General features: G+C 36.4%; 1 long non-coding RNA gene across 1 annotated transcript; it reads right to left on the reverse strand.

Annotated features, from left to right (window-relative positions):
• Positions 1-2,065: 2,065 nt before the first annotated feature.
• LOC137233563 (uncharacterized) lies at positions 2,066-2,545 on the reverse strand. Its single transcript, XR_010947509.1, has 2 exons — positions 2,435-2,545; positions 2,066-2,355 (listed from the first exon to the last, which is right to left on the reverse strand). It is a non-coding gene; the product is annotated as an uncharacterized lncRNA (long non-coding RNA).
• Positions 2,546-18,733: the final 16,188 nt, after the last annotated feature.

An 18,733-nucleotide genomic window follows, 5' to 3' on the forward strand; every position in this document is an offset into this window, starting at 1 on the left:
TGTGTAGCAGGACCACATAAAAGCTGAACTCTTCTGTCAAAGTCAAGACTGGAATATACAGTTCTAAGACAATAAGCCATTTTCTTTTACATTTTTTTTGGCAGACCATGTCGGCTGCCTTTTCAATATAGTCCTATCTCAAAATATTTTTCAAAAACTTACCATTTCATGATTTGTCACAAAAACGCCCTATATTAGAATTAGATTGAAGAACGCCTCAGAATGCTTTTCATTAACTCCCTCTTATGTCAAAATGCATTGAACTTATGCTCATATAGGGGGTTTTTGAAACAAATTGTGATAGTGTATTTTTGAATAAAATTCTAAACCAACATAGCTCTTTATAAATTCATGAAATATTTAGTAGAAAATGAATTATTTCCTCCAAAACCTGTTGGCATTTACAAATTTTTTATCACTACTAATATACTACTAAATGTACTTTTCTACTACAATTTTCGCTAAAGGGAATTGAATTATTCCCCGCTTTCCTTACTTCGTAAAAGCAACCCGTCCAGATTTTTCAATTTGGGAGTGTCAAAGCTCTGCCGTCATTGAAGAACAAACCTCTAGTAATTGAATCATGTTTGAAAACTATTTGCAAACAGAAATTTTCTGCTTTTCAACAAAATATTGATGAAATAAAGATCAAAATTTCCAAAGTTGATGTTTTTGACACATTTTTGTGAGTGTTGGAGCGGGAGTGGAAATGGGGCAGGAAGTGGGATTGGGTGTGGGAGAGGAAGTGTGAGGCGAAGTGGTAGTGAGAATGAAAGGGAAAGTGGGAGTTGGAATAAGAGTGAAATTGGAAGTGGGAGAGGGAGTAGTATTTGTAGAGGGAGTGGAATTTGGAGTGGGGGTAGAATTGAGAGTGGGAGAAAGAATGGCGATGAAGGGGAAGGTCAGAGGGTGTGAAAATCGGAGAAGGAGTGAGAATGAGAGGAGGTGCTAGTGTGAGTGGAAGGGGTTGGGAAAGAGAAAGTGTTTTGGTAGAAAAAGTCTGCCTGATACGCTAGTGAAAAATAAATTTAATAAGCCGTGTATAAGATCTTTTTTCCTAATGACGAACTGAGCAAATGCTAAACGGTATATGGTTCAAAGACCACGATTTAAGTGAATGTACCTGGATTTTTCAAATTATTTTGGGAGAAGGTACCTTATCAAGGCTTCTTCTTCTTCTTGTAACAATAAGGATAATCGCCAAAATTTTTATGGAGTTGAACGAAACAGGATTCACTATGGGTAAGTGAGGTTTGCAATTGGTTCGGAGGAGCTATGATTTGTGCAGGCAGGATGGGGAAAAAACTTCGCCGCGAACTACTCTCTCTCAAGGCTGTGAAACAGCATGCATCAGTGATGCGGGTGGCATAGGCGGTGCGCCTTGGCAGCCACGCCACTGTTGACGGGTATAAATTTGAGACTGTGAAGGACTTCGTCTATATGAGAACCAGAAATAACAACGAAAATAGTATCAGTATCAAAGTTCACAGCTTCAGCGATCCAATTGTCAAACTCACCTATTACGTATCATACACATATTTAGCAGACCAGACTCTGGCGACCTCATGGAATTATAGGGTTGGGGCGAGATAGCCTAGAAGGTTGAATGTGGTCATATTAAATCGTTCCCGACATGGTCGGGCTTGTACCTTAATAGTGCTTGTTACCGGAAAGTATACTATATATAAGGCTAGGGACAAATCTCCCAAACCTCCGGGAGTATTTTTACCAACGGCGACTATAGGAGGTATATTGATGAGCTGTATGAGCTTTGAGCAGTCATGAAAATAGTTCCACTAGTAATAGCCCAACTGTTTCGCTGGCTAGGGCATGTTATACGAATGAACGAAGACTCAAACCCATAGAGTATTCCTACCGATATCCGCGTTTGAAGGCAGGTGAAGGAGCAAACCTTTACTGAGTTGGGAGATACGGGGTGGAGTAAGACTTGAACTCTCTTTTTGTTCAGAATGAATGTCAGTTATCGCGAATTAGAATGCATTTTGTTATTTCTTACACAATGGCCAAGTTGCCATAGGCGGTTATACTGTTTTCAATAAGCGTCTTAATGTAGAAAATTGCCTTTATTATTCAATAAGCCGTCTGTGTGAAATTAGTATTAGCTATAATTTATGATGAATGATGATCAGTTTCAATTTCTGTCCCTATCTTCGTCCCTTTCTCATGTCCTTGGCAACGTTCTCTTTTTCTCTTTCTCGTGCTCTTTCTTGGTCCCTCTTATATTCACCTTTCCCTTTGCCTTTCCTTGTCTTGGAACGTATATCCGTTCCTATCTCTGTCCGTTTCCTTGACCCTATCCCTGTCCCTGTTTCCAAATGTAGACATCTCCGTCTGCTACAGATATATCGACGAAAAGAAAGGTTCTATCTAGAATTGTTGCTACTTTGATTTGGAAACAAAATTTGGCACTTACCCAGCGGTCACACAATGGAAAGCAAAGAATACCGGCTCAGCTATTCGCGGTTGCTTTCATCACGGAATATTTATATAAATCTACCCAAACGTTTATTTATGAATGTCTTTTGTTTTTATGAATTTTTTGCTTTTGCTTTATCCCATTATTGGCATATATAGTTTCATTTAAATTTTGACTAAGCAATTCGCGCATTGGCCTACGTGATTGAACTCAGGCACGCTGGAGGCGGTATACTCGATTGGGTATTTTGAGTACAAGTACACAGTGTGCAAAAATAGCTCAAATTCGCAAACATGCTGTTGAGAGTGTGGGAGGGGGTGGGGGGGGCGGTGGGCAAGTGAAAGGTGATCACACGCAAATGTCTGTTTTATTGCGCTATTTTTTAAATTGTTTATTGTATACTTTTTTTAATGAAAATAGGTACATACCTACATACCTAATATTAATTAATTCCGTCCCATTTGTATGTATGCGGTTTTCATTACTCATGTCTAGCATCGAGGCAGTCTGCAGCAAAAGTACTCGACTTTGGCTTAAGGGTTTCAACGTTCAATGGCTTTTTGTGGTTATTTTGCACGTTATCACTACTTTTTTTACGTTTCTCGTAATCTGAGTTCGTAGTTTTTCGTCGATTGGCGGCCACCGTGGTGTGATGGTAGCGTGCTCCGCCTATCACACCGTATGCCCTGGGTTCAACTCCCGGGCAAACCAACATCAAAATTTTAGAAATAAGATTTTTCAATTAGAAGAAAATTTTTCTAAGCGGGGTCGCCCCTCGACAGTGTCTAGCAAGCGCTCCGATTGTATTTCTGCCATGAAAAGCTCTCAGTGAAAACTCATCTGCCTTGCAGATGCCGTTCGGAGTCGGCATAAAACATGTAGGTCCCGTCCGGCCAATTTGTAGGGAAAAATCAAGAGGAGCACGACGCAAATTGGAAGAGAAGCTCGGCCTTAGATCTCTTCGGAGGTTATCGCGCCTTACATTTATTTATTTTTTTTATTCATGTGCAAAATTCGATCGATTTCATTTCTATTTAGTCGACAAATGCAAGCATTTTGTTAAGGCCCCCCCTCACTGACAAGATTATCAACTTCGTTTTCGTCACATTATTCTGACGCTTTGGGGACACTCATCTCCACTGTCCACCGCTGTTGCTACGTCATTTTTCATGAATGAATTACATATGTATGTACTTATATACATACATACGTGCTACCTACATATGGATATCATTAGAGTGTCACAACCTCCATACTAATTTTTTTATGTATAAACACATTAGCTCACAGTATGGAGAACTATGAATGTAGGCGTAAGTTCACGTGTAAGTGTATAACAATTCCTATGGTTATCGTCAATGTTGCGGAAGCCAAAGGAAAGGAAAAGAAAGGAAAGAAAACGAAAGGAAGGGAAAGGAAAGCAAAAAAAGGAAAGGAAAGGGATGACACGAAAGGAAAAGAAAGGAAAAGGAAAGGAAAGAAAACAAGGAAACGGGGAAAGGGGGGAGACGGAAGAAATTTTTTGAAGTCAAATCCGAAGCCGGACGGCGTGTTATCAATTCGTCATCGAAATATTTGATGGCCTTGCTATCGATGAGTTATCGGCATATTAAAGGCGTGTTATCCATTTCATATCGACTTCTTATCGATATTTTATCGGTATGTTATCGACAAATTATCAATTTGTTATCGAATTGCTACAAATTTGCTATGGATAACAATGTTTATCGATGAGTTATTGAAATTTTGTTTGTTGTATCGAAAAGTTTTTGAAATGCCTTCGAAAAGTTTATGATTCGTTATTGAAAAGGTCTTATTTGATATAAAAACAATTTGTTTATGAAAAATTATCAATTTGTTATCAAAAACTTATCGATTTGTCATCGCAGAGTTATTTGCCAACTATCGAAAAGCTATCGAGCTGCTAAGAAAAAGTTATGGATTTGTGTTATCAATTTTTTATCGGGATATAATCAGTTTGTTGTGGAAAAGTTATATATTTGTTATTGGAAAGTTATCGTTTTATTATCAACAGTGATCGATTTCTTAACGGAAGAGAAAGGATAACATGACTTCATACAGGCGTATTCACACTAAGTTGCACGGTCGGAGAAGTGGCTTTTTCAAAGCAATTACAGGTCGCACTGTCTATATGCATTCCAAACTCAACTATCATCTCGCAAACGCAGCGAGAGATGTGCATGTGCTCCGACAGATAAGCTTACCGCTCTTAACTCTATGATTACTTTTTCTATTTCCTTCAAGATGACGCTACAGTTAGCAGCAAATTCCGCAATCACCCCAATAGTCTGGGTTCCTTGTCATTGGGATATTGATTGTAAGGAGAAAGCAAGTGGATGAGCTGAATCGGTACACCGCCTACGTCCATCTATTAAAAGGGTGTCTAAGCTTTGGGCAATTGAGGGCGAGCAGTTTAATAAGAGTTATAAATGAGTAATTTTATGTGCTTGTAAGCGTATGAGTCGTGGCACAGTGGCTGACGTACCCGACCAAACGCCCGGGGTTGCGAGTTCAACTCCTTTTTTTTAAATTTATAAATTATTATTATTAATGGACTGTATTGAGTTTAGGGGGTTTTTGATTTAATGTATTCCATTTATTGAGTTGGGTAGTTTTAGTGTTATTAGTGTATGTAAGTCATGGGAGGATGCATAGCATCAGTACACCTTCATTTATTTATTTGTGTTTATTTTAAGGGATTCAGTTTATTAAGTTGGGTAGTTTTAATGTTATTGGTGTGTTTAAGTCATGGGAGGATGCATAGCATCAGTACACCTTTTATTTATTTAATTTGGGGGCGAGCACTGGGGGCTCTGAGGCTTCGCTCTACTGAGCCACCTCATCCTCTATTTGAAGAACCCTTTAAAATGTGATATGGAGGCGAGCACGGGACGGCTCTGAGGTATTGGCACCCCATTTTCTACAAGAAAAACCTCTATTTATTTAATTTGGGGCGAGCGTTGGGCACTCTGAGGTTTCGCTCTAATGAGCCACCTCATCTTCTATTTGAAGAACCCCTTCAAAGTGTGATATGGAGGCGAGCACTGGGCTCTGATGTATTAGCACACCATCCGAAGAACCTCGGTTTTAATTAAAAAACTCAAACTATGTCTTTAGAATATTTCACTAACCAGTTGAGAATTACAAGCACACTCAATGGCTACTGAAACAAACGAACGAAAAATGTTCATAGTTTAAGTCGCTTAAACATACTCCCCCCTTAGACGGCTTAGTCGTCTAATGAAACTTTCATACGAGCCAGTGTTCCGGCTCGAAGGAGCATGTCTAAGCTCTGGGCAATTGAGGGCGAGCAGTTTATTTAATTTGGGGCGAGCGTTGGGCACTCTGAGGTTTCGCTCTAATGAGCCACCTCATCTTCTATTTGAAGAACCCCTTCAAAGTGTGATATGGAGGCGAGCACTGGGCTCTGATGTATTAGCACACCATCCGAAGAACCTCGGTTTTAATTAAAAAACTCAAACTATGTCTTTAGAATATTTCACTAACCAGTTGAGAATTACAAGCACACTCAATGGCTACTGAAACAAACGAACGAAAAATGTTCATAGTTTAAGTCGCTTAAACAAAGGGATATACTCTTCGGGAAGCTATTAGATTGCCACACATGCATGGTCCGACTATAATAAAAATATAAGTGATATCCTGTTACGAAGATCTAAGAAAACCATTTTCAGAAACACTGCCACAATAACAGAGCTCACGGCACTGAGTTAACACGCGAAAAGAATGGCGATCCCCTATCAATGAGAGCTGCGGACGTTGTGGTCTTAAAAGTTGACTTCTTGTATTGGTGTCCTGCCTTAACTAAAGTTGTGTAGAGATTTGTTTTGACTGACCTGAAGGAATTGTCAAAATGCACCATAGATAACTTGAATAGATTTATTTGCGAAACCAATTGGAAGTTATTTTGCAAGGTGACCAACTCTTTAAAATAAAAAAAAATAAAACAAGTAAGGACGGGACTGTCTTCGGCTGTGCGAAGACTTCATAACTTTCATGAATGGGGCTGAACAATAATCTTATCCCGTTCGTAATCTCCAAATAATGTGACGTATAAGATAAGAAATATATAGTGAACAGATGTACATACCTACACGATTTTAAGATAAATATAAAAAATGGCAAAAAAAGCCCGCTTATCTGAACGACCGGTTGTATGGGATATATATTTTATATAGCTCCGATCGAAATGATTTTTACAGGAAATCTTCTATGATATATTAGAATATATATCACTAAATTTAACATTTTTATATTGAAAACTAAGGGAGAAATGGCCAAAAATCTTTCTATCTGAACGAGCGGTTGTATGGGATATATACTATATATAGCTCCGATCAAAGTGATTTTTTTAGGATATCTTCTATGATATATTAGAATATAGTAATATCGCTCAGTTTCACGTTTATACTTTCTAAATTGCGGCAGGAATGACCAAAATCGTCTTATCTGAACGATCGGTTGTATGGGAGATATATGTTATAGTGGTCTGATCCTGCCGGATCCGACAAATGTCTAATATAATACAAAAATACATCCTAGTGCCAAATTTCATTGAGATATCTCAAAATTTGAGGGACTAGTTTGCGTTCAAGCAGACGGACGAACGAACGGACAGACGGACATGGCTATATCAACTCAGTTCGTCGCCCTGATCAATTCGGTATACTTAATGGTGAGTCTATCTTCTATATTTCTCAACGTTACAAACATCGGACCAAAGTTAATATACCATTTCATGTTCATGAAAGATATACAAAATATTTCGATTTATACCAGTGTTGTAGTTAAATGATAGAAATTGACGGCGTATTTGAAGAAAAAATATTTTTTAATGGAATTGCCACGTCTGGGTACACACCCACCCTTAAATATTGATGACATTATGCCCTTTGTTAAGAAACTTTTTAGTAGGAAAAAGTTTTCCTTCTTTAACAAATTTTGATTTTTGGCGACCTTTAGATTTAACAATTATTTCTTCAAACTGGCCTAGAGCCAGTTTGAAGAAATAATTGTTTTCTTTCTTTTTCTACATATGATATATTCGAAAGGTGGCAATCTATTTTAATTTTAGTTGAATTTAATGGAATATTCATGCTAATTAGAGCACCAAATGAAGAGATTTTACGGTGTATTTGAATAAAAATATCCAAATAATGCTGCCACTTAATTCGTTTATTTTAGGGCAGATATTGCAATGATTGGTTTTCACTATGTGAAATTAAAACGACCTATCATACAACGAATGACAACAATAACTGAAGAGAGCTAATACCCAGCACATCGGGTTACGGGGCTTAGAATATACCCGCGGCAGGTATGCCTGTCGTAAGAGGTGACTAAAATACCAAATAAATTCAAGGGATTGTGTAGCGCAACCCTTGCAAGAGGTTGCCAGCGAATTATATAGCTTCTCCAACTCAATTGTCAACCTCAGCTACCCGTGGCGAATCCTGTTTATTTGACAGCCGAGGCTCTGGCGACCCCACGTTCTTTATGGATATAGGGGGTGGGAGAGAGATATGGCTAGAAGGTTTCACGTGGTCATAAAAATTCTATCCCGAGATGGTCGGCTGTCGGTTGTTACCGGAACGTACCGGATCTACATCCGGAAAAGGAGCATCAACATCGACAACACTCCCCAAAGCCTTTGGGGAGTGTCTTTATCGCTACAAAAACAACAACAACAGGGCTAATGACCAACGATATGGCAAATTTGATATTCAAATTTCATTTATTCCGTTAGGTCGAACTGGATCGCCCAGGATCATCACCGCCATCATTTTGTACGTTAAGGTAACATTATACCTATTGTATATTTTTCTTTTCACTTTGGAATTAAATATTATTTTATAATGAGGAAATCCTCTTTTGCGTTCTTCTTTATTTATTTCGAGTGACCCATCCATTCCAAGATCGACCCGTGTGCGCCTACCCACTGCCGGTTTCAGACGCACCCAGGCCGAACATAGACTGAATGTACCATAGTGTTACCAGAATTTGTTTGACGCTCGACGAAAAGCGCCCAATAAGGTCCCAGGACTTATGTTATAAGAAAACTCCGTCGTCTTGGCAAACACTAGATGTTTTCTAGGACCTAGCGTAATTGCTGCCTCGAGATCTGGCAACTCTGTTGCCCCTAATTATTAACATTTATTTTCGTTTACCGTCGTCCCATCAACAAATAATGCAAAAGCGTATGAAACAACGAGAATTAATGAAATGGGTTATGGAATAAGTGAACAAAAAATTTTAGGGTGGGTTGTGACTCTGCACTACTTTATCGACTTCGAGTCTTTAATGTGACATATTGGAAGCGCTTCTGACCCCAACTGACCAGTCATTTCCACTTAATGAAAGCAAAGCATAAAAAACCAATTTGTTTTAGAAACAAAGCGGTTTCGTCATTGTGATATCTTCAGTGCCATTTTCAGCTGAAATCCAATGGCAAAGCCGAAATTTGTATTCATGAGGCACCCTAATATACATATGTTTTAATAAAAGTAAGCGCTACAATTTTTCCATATCAGTTGACTCAGCAAAGAGACTCCCAACAATTGTCTAACTACACGATATATCAAGCACATGATCTATTGACGCGATAATATGACGCAAAATATACAAAACAAAATTTTTTTTGTTTATTCCCACCCAGCAAACAATAAAAAAATGTTTCAAAGAAAGGTTTAAGTATCAATGTGATTTTCAATGTTGTATATAATTTGCACAAAGATGCGAACTATGTAAACCGCCGTGACATATTGCGTGGCATTGACCCAATCACATTATCACAACAAATTTGCAAACCCACGCGGGCGAAGATTACTCTGGTTTAATTATACAAAAACTAATAAAAATGTGTACCTTGAAAAATAAGCAATACTTTGCACTATTTTCTTCTTTTGTAGAAAATATATAAATCAAGTGCCTCGTATTAGAAATTTATTTATCAATCTGTAAAATATTAAGTGACACATATTGTAACGAATTTAGTGAAACTCCGCTTATTTCACACGTTCTACTAACGTTCATATCGCTAAATTGTTGAATAAATAACTCTAATATTCAATAATGCAAAATGGCCTTTATTAGGGTACTTCACAATAACACTGATACTTCACAACCAATAGCTTGCTTAAATCAAACTGATTCCATGATTGCTCAGATTTCGCTCTTTTATACTCTTCGATTTCCTCGTTTGTATACTTCTTGGCGTTTCTAGAATTTACTACTTAGTTACCAGCTACAAAATTACCAGCTATAACTACAGATGCACATTTATAGCTTCTCATATGCGCGTATATATGTAAGTGATACTTGCACAAATGATTGCCTACATTTGTGAGCATCTCAGATAAGATATATGCATGTGTTTGTGCGTTTATCTCCGCTGCGTGTACGTACATGTGTGTAGACATAATGACTGATTGTTTATGTAGATACAAGTGACTGCTTAGTATCGGCTTAGAGATGATAGTATCCCTTAGTGTTGCTAATATTAGTCACAATATACAATGTCACAGTGATGACAGATTTACATATATGTAGAATGTACAGGCCTATCGTATATTCCGCCATACATCCGAAATGGAAAATCGGTTACCTCTAATTCACGTTGCCATAATAAAATTTCGAAATTTTTAAGGTTCGTATCCTTGACTTCGGCAACAAGCCAATTGGAGTTATAGCTAACTTCATTTTCGATTTGGACGTGCGACGGAATGCGCGATAGGCCTGATAATAAAATGACATAGGACTTTCACGTTTCGAAGTCCGGATAACATTATGCATAGTATTGCCATGCACATTCCTACGTACATACATATATACATATGTACATACAGACATAAATACATAATTAAATACATCCTAAAGAAGAAGTAGAAAACAACTGATACAAAGAGATCTTCTCATTCCTCCATGCCCGTTTTAAAAAATATGTCTACCCATTTCCTCTTACAACAAAACTTGATAAGTGAAATATCATTGATTCAAAACTATTTTTTTTCTAAGTTATAGCTTATTATTCTAGTCTACGACCCTTTTAAATTTGTTTTATATCTAAGTTGCCGTGTTCTTTAACCGATCCCGTCCATTTTTACTAGAAATATTTTCTGCTATAAGGAAATATGTGTACACAATTTCATTACGATATGTAAATTTTTCTTCGAGTTGTGGCTCCCGAAACAGAAAATTGTTTAGTCATAAAAGGGGCGGTGGCACGCCCATTTTTTAAAATTTGAAGTTTTTCTATTTATTGTTATAAATCCACTTGGGAAATGATATAAAGCTCTTTTTGCAAAGATATAGCTTATTTTATTCGTCCACGACCCTTTTAAAAATCTTTTATATAAAAGTGGGCGTGGTCTTTAACCGATCTCGTCCATTTTTTTCAGAAATATTTCCTACTATAGGGTACCCAATCTTAACTTTTCTTCGAGTTATGGCTCCCGAAATATCGAAAATTGCTTAGTCATAAAAGGGGCGATGCCACGCCCATTTTTTTAAATTTGAAGTTTCTCCTTTTTATTGTTATAAATCCACTGGGGAAATGAAATACGTTTGATATAAAGCTCTTTTTTGCAAAGATATAGCTTATCTTATTCGTCCACGACCCTTTTAAAAATCTTTTATATAAAAGTGGGCGTGTTTCTTAAGCGATTTGGTCAATTTTTCTTCAAAGCATTCCCTATAGTAAAGGCAACCTCTCTGCCGAAGTTTGTTACGATAGGTTTAACGATTTTTGATGTATGATTAATAATATTTGTAAAATTGATTTTATCACAAGTGGGCGGTACCACGCCCATTTTTAAAAAATTTTTAAAATTTTTATCAAGAGTCTCAACATCAGTCCACATGTCAAAGTTCAACATTTAAGGTGTATTTTTTACTAAATTATCAGCTTTTTGTGTTTTCCAAAATTTTATATATATAAAAAGTGGGCGTGGTTATCATCCGAATTCATTTATTTGCAATACCAATCTATTCTTGGTCCAGATAACCTCGTATACCAAATTTGGTGAAGATATCTTAATATTTACTCAAGTTATCGTGTTAACGGACGGACAGACTTGGCGCAATCAAATTTTTTTCGATGCTGATGATTTTGATATATGGAAGTATATATCTATCTCGATTCCTTTATACCTGTACAACCAACCGTTAACCAATCAACGTTAATATACTCTGTGTGAAAAGCACGCTGAGTATAAAAAGGAAACAGGCAAGAAGGCGTCCAACAGACATTTAGGGGACTCATGTAACCTTATAAATGCCTTATAAAGTGTGTAAACGTATAAATTTATCTAGTGCGTAAACGAGCTGTCAAATTTTGTATGAAAAATCATTTACACAATTTGTATAAATTTACGCGCACATTTCATTGTGTAAACGCGGTAAACTAAAAGGAATGCAACCTTGCAGACATTACAATGGGCATGTTCATCAGAAATCTCCAACATCAGCAAGTCATTTACAAGAATATCTTAGTAAAGACATTTTAGTTTTGATTCTTCACTTAATCTTGGCATTTTTTATTTGTATAACAATCAAAAATTTTTTGTTTGGCAATAATACAGCTGATAAACAATCAAGTGTATCAAGAATATTACTAGGTGCGTTCATATAACAGTGTGTGTAAATGGATATAATTTTACACCTTATAAGTTTATAAGCTTTCATGAGTCCCCCTATTATTAATTAAATATACAAAAAAATATTTTGAAAAAAAAATCACATAACTGTTTTTGTTGGAGCACTATGTATATGATCTTAATAATTATAAAATTTTTTATTTATTTCATTATTTTCTAGATACAACTCCAGAAGACGAACCTCAAAGGGCAGATGTGCTTGCCGGTAAATTTTTCCGCCCGGTAATTTAAATAAAACTTGAGCAAACGAAAATTCACTTATAGGCAAGGTAAAGTGAGCGCTAAAATTAAAGGCTAGATGAGAAAACGGCCTTTAATCTAACATCAACAGCTTCAATTTGATACCCACAATGTAAAAACACATCTTAATTCACCGCGTTACACACATTCTGTCCTATGAACCAAATATACTTTTTCGGAAAGGGGAGAAAAAATAAAAATACACGTGTATCGGCTATTTTCATGTACACGTCAGAATTTTTTTTATGTATAAAGTATAAAGCTCGTAGTGTCCGTCTATCCGCCTGTTTGAAAGACTTTGGATCGATTTTTAACCCTTCTTCCGTGAACGTATAGCGGCTTCAATGGAGATTTTTGATGATGTTCCCGAATTAATCGATGGAGAACCAACAGTAGTACCAACAATGCTATCAACATTTGCATCTTGATTCGATGTTTGCAAAAATTGGTTACCCTCATATTTCAGAGGAGTGACGACTTTTCATCGATGCATCGGTCAACAGCAGTCGTGCTGCTTCATATCGGTAACAAACATCCAGCTGTCCCGATCGCATATGCCACAAACTCAAAGAAACATACGAAGGCATGGAATTAATACTACAGCTGATAAAGTACCAAGAGCATAATTGGAAAATATTGTGACGATATTAGCAACGCTAAGGGATACCATCATCTCTAAGCCGATACTTAGCAGCACTGGTATGTACATAAACAAATCAGTCATTATGTCTACACATATGCAAATACAAGCAGTGGAGAAGCAGCGGAGAAATACGCACACACACATGCATATATCTGAGATACTCACAAAAGTATGCAATCATCGGTGGAAGTATTACTTACATATACACGCACCGATTGCTATGCGAGAAGCTATAAACGTGCATCTGTAGTTTATAGCTTGTAAGTTTATAACTGGTAACTAAGTAGTAAATTCTAGAAGAAGAAACGAACGAGACAGCAGAGAATATAAAAAGAGCGAAATATGAGTAATCAGCAATCAGTTTGATTTAAGCACGCTATTGGTTGTGAAGTTAAGTGTTATTGTGAAGTACTTTCAAGTAGTGTAATAAAGACCATTTTTGCATTATTGAATAGTGGAGTTATTTGGAATAAGCGGAATTTCCCTGAAATTCGCTGCGATCTGAAAGTGCATCGGTGTAAGCGTGGATTTCCAACCCACCAGTGCTTTTTGTGTACATGGGAAGAAAGAAATCAGCATTACACTGAATTTAAGTGGAAGCCGCGAACATTCTAAAAAGTAGGCGTAGAAAGTATAGAGAATCTATCACTGGTGCAGACATCTCAAATCGTTTTGCCACCACTACACATTAAGCTCGGTGTCGTATCAAATTTTGTTAAAAAACTGGATCGTGAGGGCGAGGTGATTGCAAGTTTGCGCAAAATTTTTCAGAAATTGAGCAGCGCAAAGGTTCATGCAGGTATTTTTTTAAGAAGGCATTCAGTAACTGTATTTTTTTTAATGAAGTGTATGATTGTGGGAATGCAGGTGGCAACGCCATTTGACGGCACTGCAAGAGATGAGAAGAAACAAGAGAAGAACGAAAAGGGGAAAAAATTGTGTTGCAAAAGCCGAATGACGCAGACGTGTATTTCATCAGCCGAATTGAACATTTTATACTTTTTCTTAAATTGCAATGTAATTCATTTAAATTAACTTCATAATACCTCAATTTCATTTAAACAATATACAATAAACTAGATTACAAATGTTCGCTTCTTAAAGAACAAATCCATAATCTTACATGATTTAAGGTGTTTTCAATGGTCCGCAGATAAAATAAAATAGTTGCAAGTTATGAATTTTCATCAAAATTGAATGCTATCGAACAACCGGCAAGTTTTACCGGCAAGCACATCTGCCCTTTGAGGTTCGTCTTCTGGAGTTGTATCTAGAAAATAATGAAATAAATAAAAAATTTTATAATTATTAAGATCATATACATAGTGCTCCAACAAAAACGGTTATGTGATTTTTTTTTCAAAATATTTTTTTGTATATTTTATTAATAATAGGGGGACTCATGAAAGCTTATAAACTTATAAGGTGTAAAATTATATCCATTTACACACACTGTTATATGAACGCACCTAGTAATATTCTTGATACACTTGATTGTTTATCAGCTGTATTATTGCCAAACAAAAATTTTTTGATTGTTATACAAATAAAAAATGCCAAGATTAAGTGAAGAATCAAAACTAAAATGTCTTTACTAAGATATTCTTGTAAATGACTTGCTGATGTTGGAGATTTCTGATGAACATGCCCATTGTAATGTCTGCAAGGTTGCATTCCTTTTAGTTTACCGCGTTTACACAATGAAATGTGCGCGTAAATTTATACAAATTGTGTAAATGATTTTTCATACAAAATTTGACAGCTCGTTTACGCACTAGATAAATTTATACGTTTACACACTTTATAAGGCATTTATACGGTTACATGAGTCCCCTAAATGTCTGTTGGCCGCCTTCTTGCCTCTTTCCTTTTTATACTCAGCGTGCTTTTCACACAGAGTATATTAACGTTGATTGGTTAACGGTTGGTTGTACAGGTATAAAGGAATCGAGATAGATATATACTTCCATATATCAAAATCATCAGCATCGAAAAAAATTTGATTGCGCCAAGTCTGTCCGTCCGTTAACACGATAACTTGAGTAAATATTAAGATATCTTCACCAAATTTGGTATACGAGGTTATCTGGACCCAGAATAGATTGGTATTGGAAATAAATGAATTCGGATGATAACCACGCCCACTTTTTATATATATAAAATTTTGGAAAACACAAAAAGCTGATAATTTAGTAAAAAATACACCTTAAATGTTGAACTTTGACATGTGGACTGATGTTGAGACTCTTGATAAAAATTTTAAAAATTTTTAAAAAATGGGCGTGGTACCGCCCACTTGTGATAAAATCAATTTTACAAATATTATTAATCATACATCAAAAATCGTTAAACCTATCGTAACAAACTTCGGCAGAGAGGTTGCCTTTACTATAGGGAATGCTTTGAAGAAAAATTGACCAAATCGCTTAAGAAACACGCCCACTTTTATATAAAAGATTTTTAAAAGGGTCGTGGACGAATAAGATAAGCTATATCTTTGCAAAAAAGAGCTTTATATCAATCGTATTTCATTTCCCCAGTGGATTTATAACAATAAAAAGGAGAAACTTCAAATTTAAAAAAATGGGCGTGGCATCGCCCCTTTTATGACTAAGCAATTTTCGATATTTCGGGAGCCATAACTCGAAGAAAAGTTAAGATTGGGTACCCTATAGTAGGAAATATTTCTGAAAAAAATGGACGAGATCGGTTAAAGACCACGCCCACTTTTATATAAAAGATTTTTAAAAGGGTCGTGGACGAATAAAATAAGCTATATCTTTGCAAAAAGAGCTTTATATCATTTCCCAAGTGGATTTATAACAATAAATAGAAAAACTTCAAATTTTAAAAAATGGGCGTGCCACCGCCCCTTTTATGACTAAACAATTTTCTGTTTCGGGAGCCACAACTCGAAGAAAAATTTACATATCGTAATGAAATTGTGTACACATATTTCCTTATAGCAGAAAATATTTCTAGTAAAAATGGACGGGATCGGTTAAAGAACACGGCAACTTAGATATAAAACAAATTTAAAAGGGTCGTAGACTAGAATAATAAGCTATAACTTAGAAAAAAAATAGTTTTGAATCAATGATATTTCACTTATCAAGTTTTGTTGTAAGAGGAAATGGGTAGACATATTTTTTAAAACGGGCATGGAGGAATGAGAAGATCTCTTTGTATCAGTTGTTTTCTACTTCTTCTTTAGGATGTATTTAATTATGTATTTATGTCTGTATGTACATATGTATATATGTATGTACGTAGGAATGTGCATGGCAATACTATGCATAATGTTATCCGGACTTCGAAACGTGAAAGTCCTATGTCATTTTATTATCAGGCCTATCGCGCATTCCGTCGCACGTCCAAATCGACAATGAAGTTAGCTATAACTCCAATTGGCTTGTTGCCGAAGTCAAGGATACGAACCTTAAAAATTTCGAAATTTTATTATAGCAACGTGAATTAGAGGTAACCGATTTTCCATTTCGGATGTATGGCGGAATATACGATAGGCCTGTACATTCTACATATATGTAAATCTGTCATCACTGTGACATTGTATATTGTGACTAATATTAGCAACACTAAGGGATACTATCATCTCTAAGCCGATACTAAGCAGTCACTTGTATCTACATAAACAATCAGTCATTATGTCTACACACATGTACGTACACGCAGCGGAGATAAACGCACAAACACATGCATATATCTTATCTGAGATGCTCACAAAAGTAGGCAATCATTTGTGCAAGTATCACTTACATATATACGCGCATATGAGAAGCTATAAATGTGCATCTGTAGTTATAGCTGGTAATTTTGTAGCTGGTAACTAAGTAGTAAATTCTAGAAACGCCTAGAAGTATACAAACGAGGAAATCGAAGAGTATAAAAGAGCGAAATCTGAGCAATCATGGAATCAGTTTGATTTAAGCAAGCTATTGGTTGTGAAGTATCAGTGTTATTGTGAAGTACCCTAATAAAGGCCATTTTGCATTATTGAATATTAGAGTTATTTATTCAACAATTTAGCGATATGAACGTTAGTAGAACGTGTGAAATAAGCGGAGTTTCACTAAATTCGTTACAATATGTGTCACTTAATATTTTACAGATTGATAAATAAATTTCTAATACGAGGCACTTGATTTATATATTTTCTACAAAAGAAGAAAATAGTGCAAAGTATTGCTTATTTTTCAAGGTACACATTTTTATTAGTTTTTGTATAATTAAACCAGAGTAATCTTCGCCCGCGTGGGTTTGCAAATTTGTTGTGATAATGTGATTGGGTCAATGCCACGCAATATGTCACGGCGGTTTACATAGTTCGCATCTTTGTGCAAATTATATACAACATTGAAAATCACATTGATACTTAAACCTTTCTTTGAAACATTTTTTTATTGTTTGCTGGGTGGGAATAAACAAAAAAAATTTTGTTTTGTATATTTTGCGTCATATTATCGCGTCAATAGATCATGTGCTTGATATATCGTGTAGTTAGACAATTGTTGGGAGTCTCTTTGCTGAGTTTACTGATATGGAAAAATTGTAGCGCTTACTTTTATTAAAACATATGTATATTAGGGTGCCTCATGAATACAAAATTTCGGCTTTGCCATTGGATTTCAGCTGAAAATGGCACTGAAGATATCACAATGACGAAACCGCTTTGTTTCTAAAACAAATTGGTTTTTTATGCTTTGCTTTCATTAAGTGGAAATGACTGGTCAGTTGGGGTCAGAAGCGCTTCCAATATGTCACATTAAAGACTCGAAGTCGATAAAGTAGTGCAGAGTCACAACCCACCCTAAAATTTTTTGTTCACTTATTCCATAACCCATTTCATTAATTCTCGTTGTTTCATACGCTTTTGCATTATTTGTTGATGGGACGACGGTAAACGAAAATAAATGTTAATAATTAGGGGCAACAGAGTTGCCAGATCTCGAGGCAGCAATTACGCTAGGTCCTAGAAAACATCTAGTGTTTGCCAAGACGACGGAGTTTTTATATAACATAAGTCCTGGGACCTTATTGGGAGCTTTTCGTCGAGCGTCAAACAAATTCTGGTAACACTATGGTACATTCAGTCTATGTTCGGCCTGGGTGCGTCTGAAACCGGCAGTGGGTAGGCGCACACGGGTCGATCTTGGAATGGATGGGTCACTCGAAATAAATAAAGAAGAACGCAAAAGAGGATTTCCTCATTATAAAATAATATTTAATTCCAAAGTGAAAAGAAAAATATACAATAGGTATAATGTTACCTTAACGTACAAAATGATGGCGGTGATGATCCTGGGCGATCCAGTTCGACCTAACGGAATAAATGAAATTTGAATATCAAATTTGCCATATCGTTGGTCATTAGCCCTGTTGTTGTTGTTTTTGTAGCGATAAAGACACTCCCCAAAGGCTTTGGGGAGTGTTGTCGATGTTGATGCTCCTTTTCCGGATGCAGATCCGGTACGTTCCGGTAACAACCGACAGCCGACCATCTCGGGATAGAATTTTTATGACCACGTGAAACCTTCTAGCCATATCTCTCTCCCACCCCCTATATCCATAAAGAACGTGGGGTCGCCAGAGCCTCGGCTGTCAAATAAACAGGATTCGCCACGGGTAGCTGAGGTTGACAATTGAGTTGGAGAAGCTATATAATTCGCTGACAACCTCTTGCAAGGGTTGCGCTACACA

Source organism: Eurosta solidaginis, chromosome 1 (assembly GCF_040869045.1).
Source record: "Eurosta solidaginis isolate ZX-2024a chromosome 1, ASM4086904v1, whole genome shotgun sequence".
In the NCBI taxonomy this organism is placed as follows: Eukaryota; Metazoa; Arthropoda; class Insecta; order Diptera; family Tephritidae; genus Eurosta; species Eurosta solidaginis.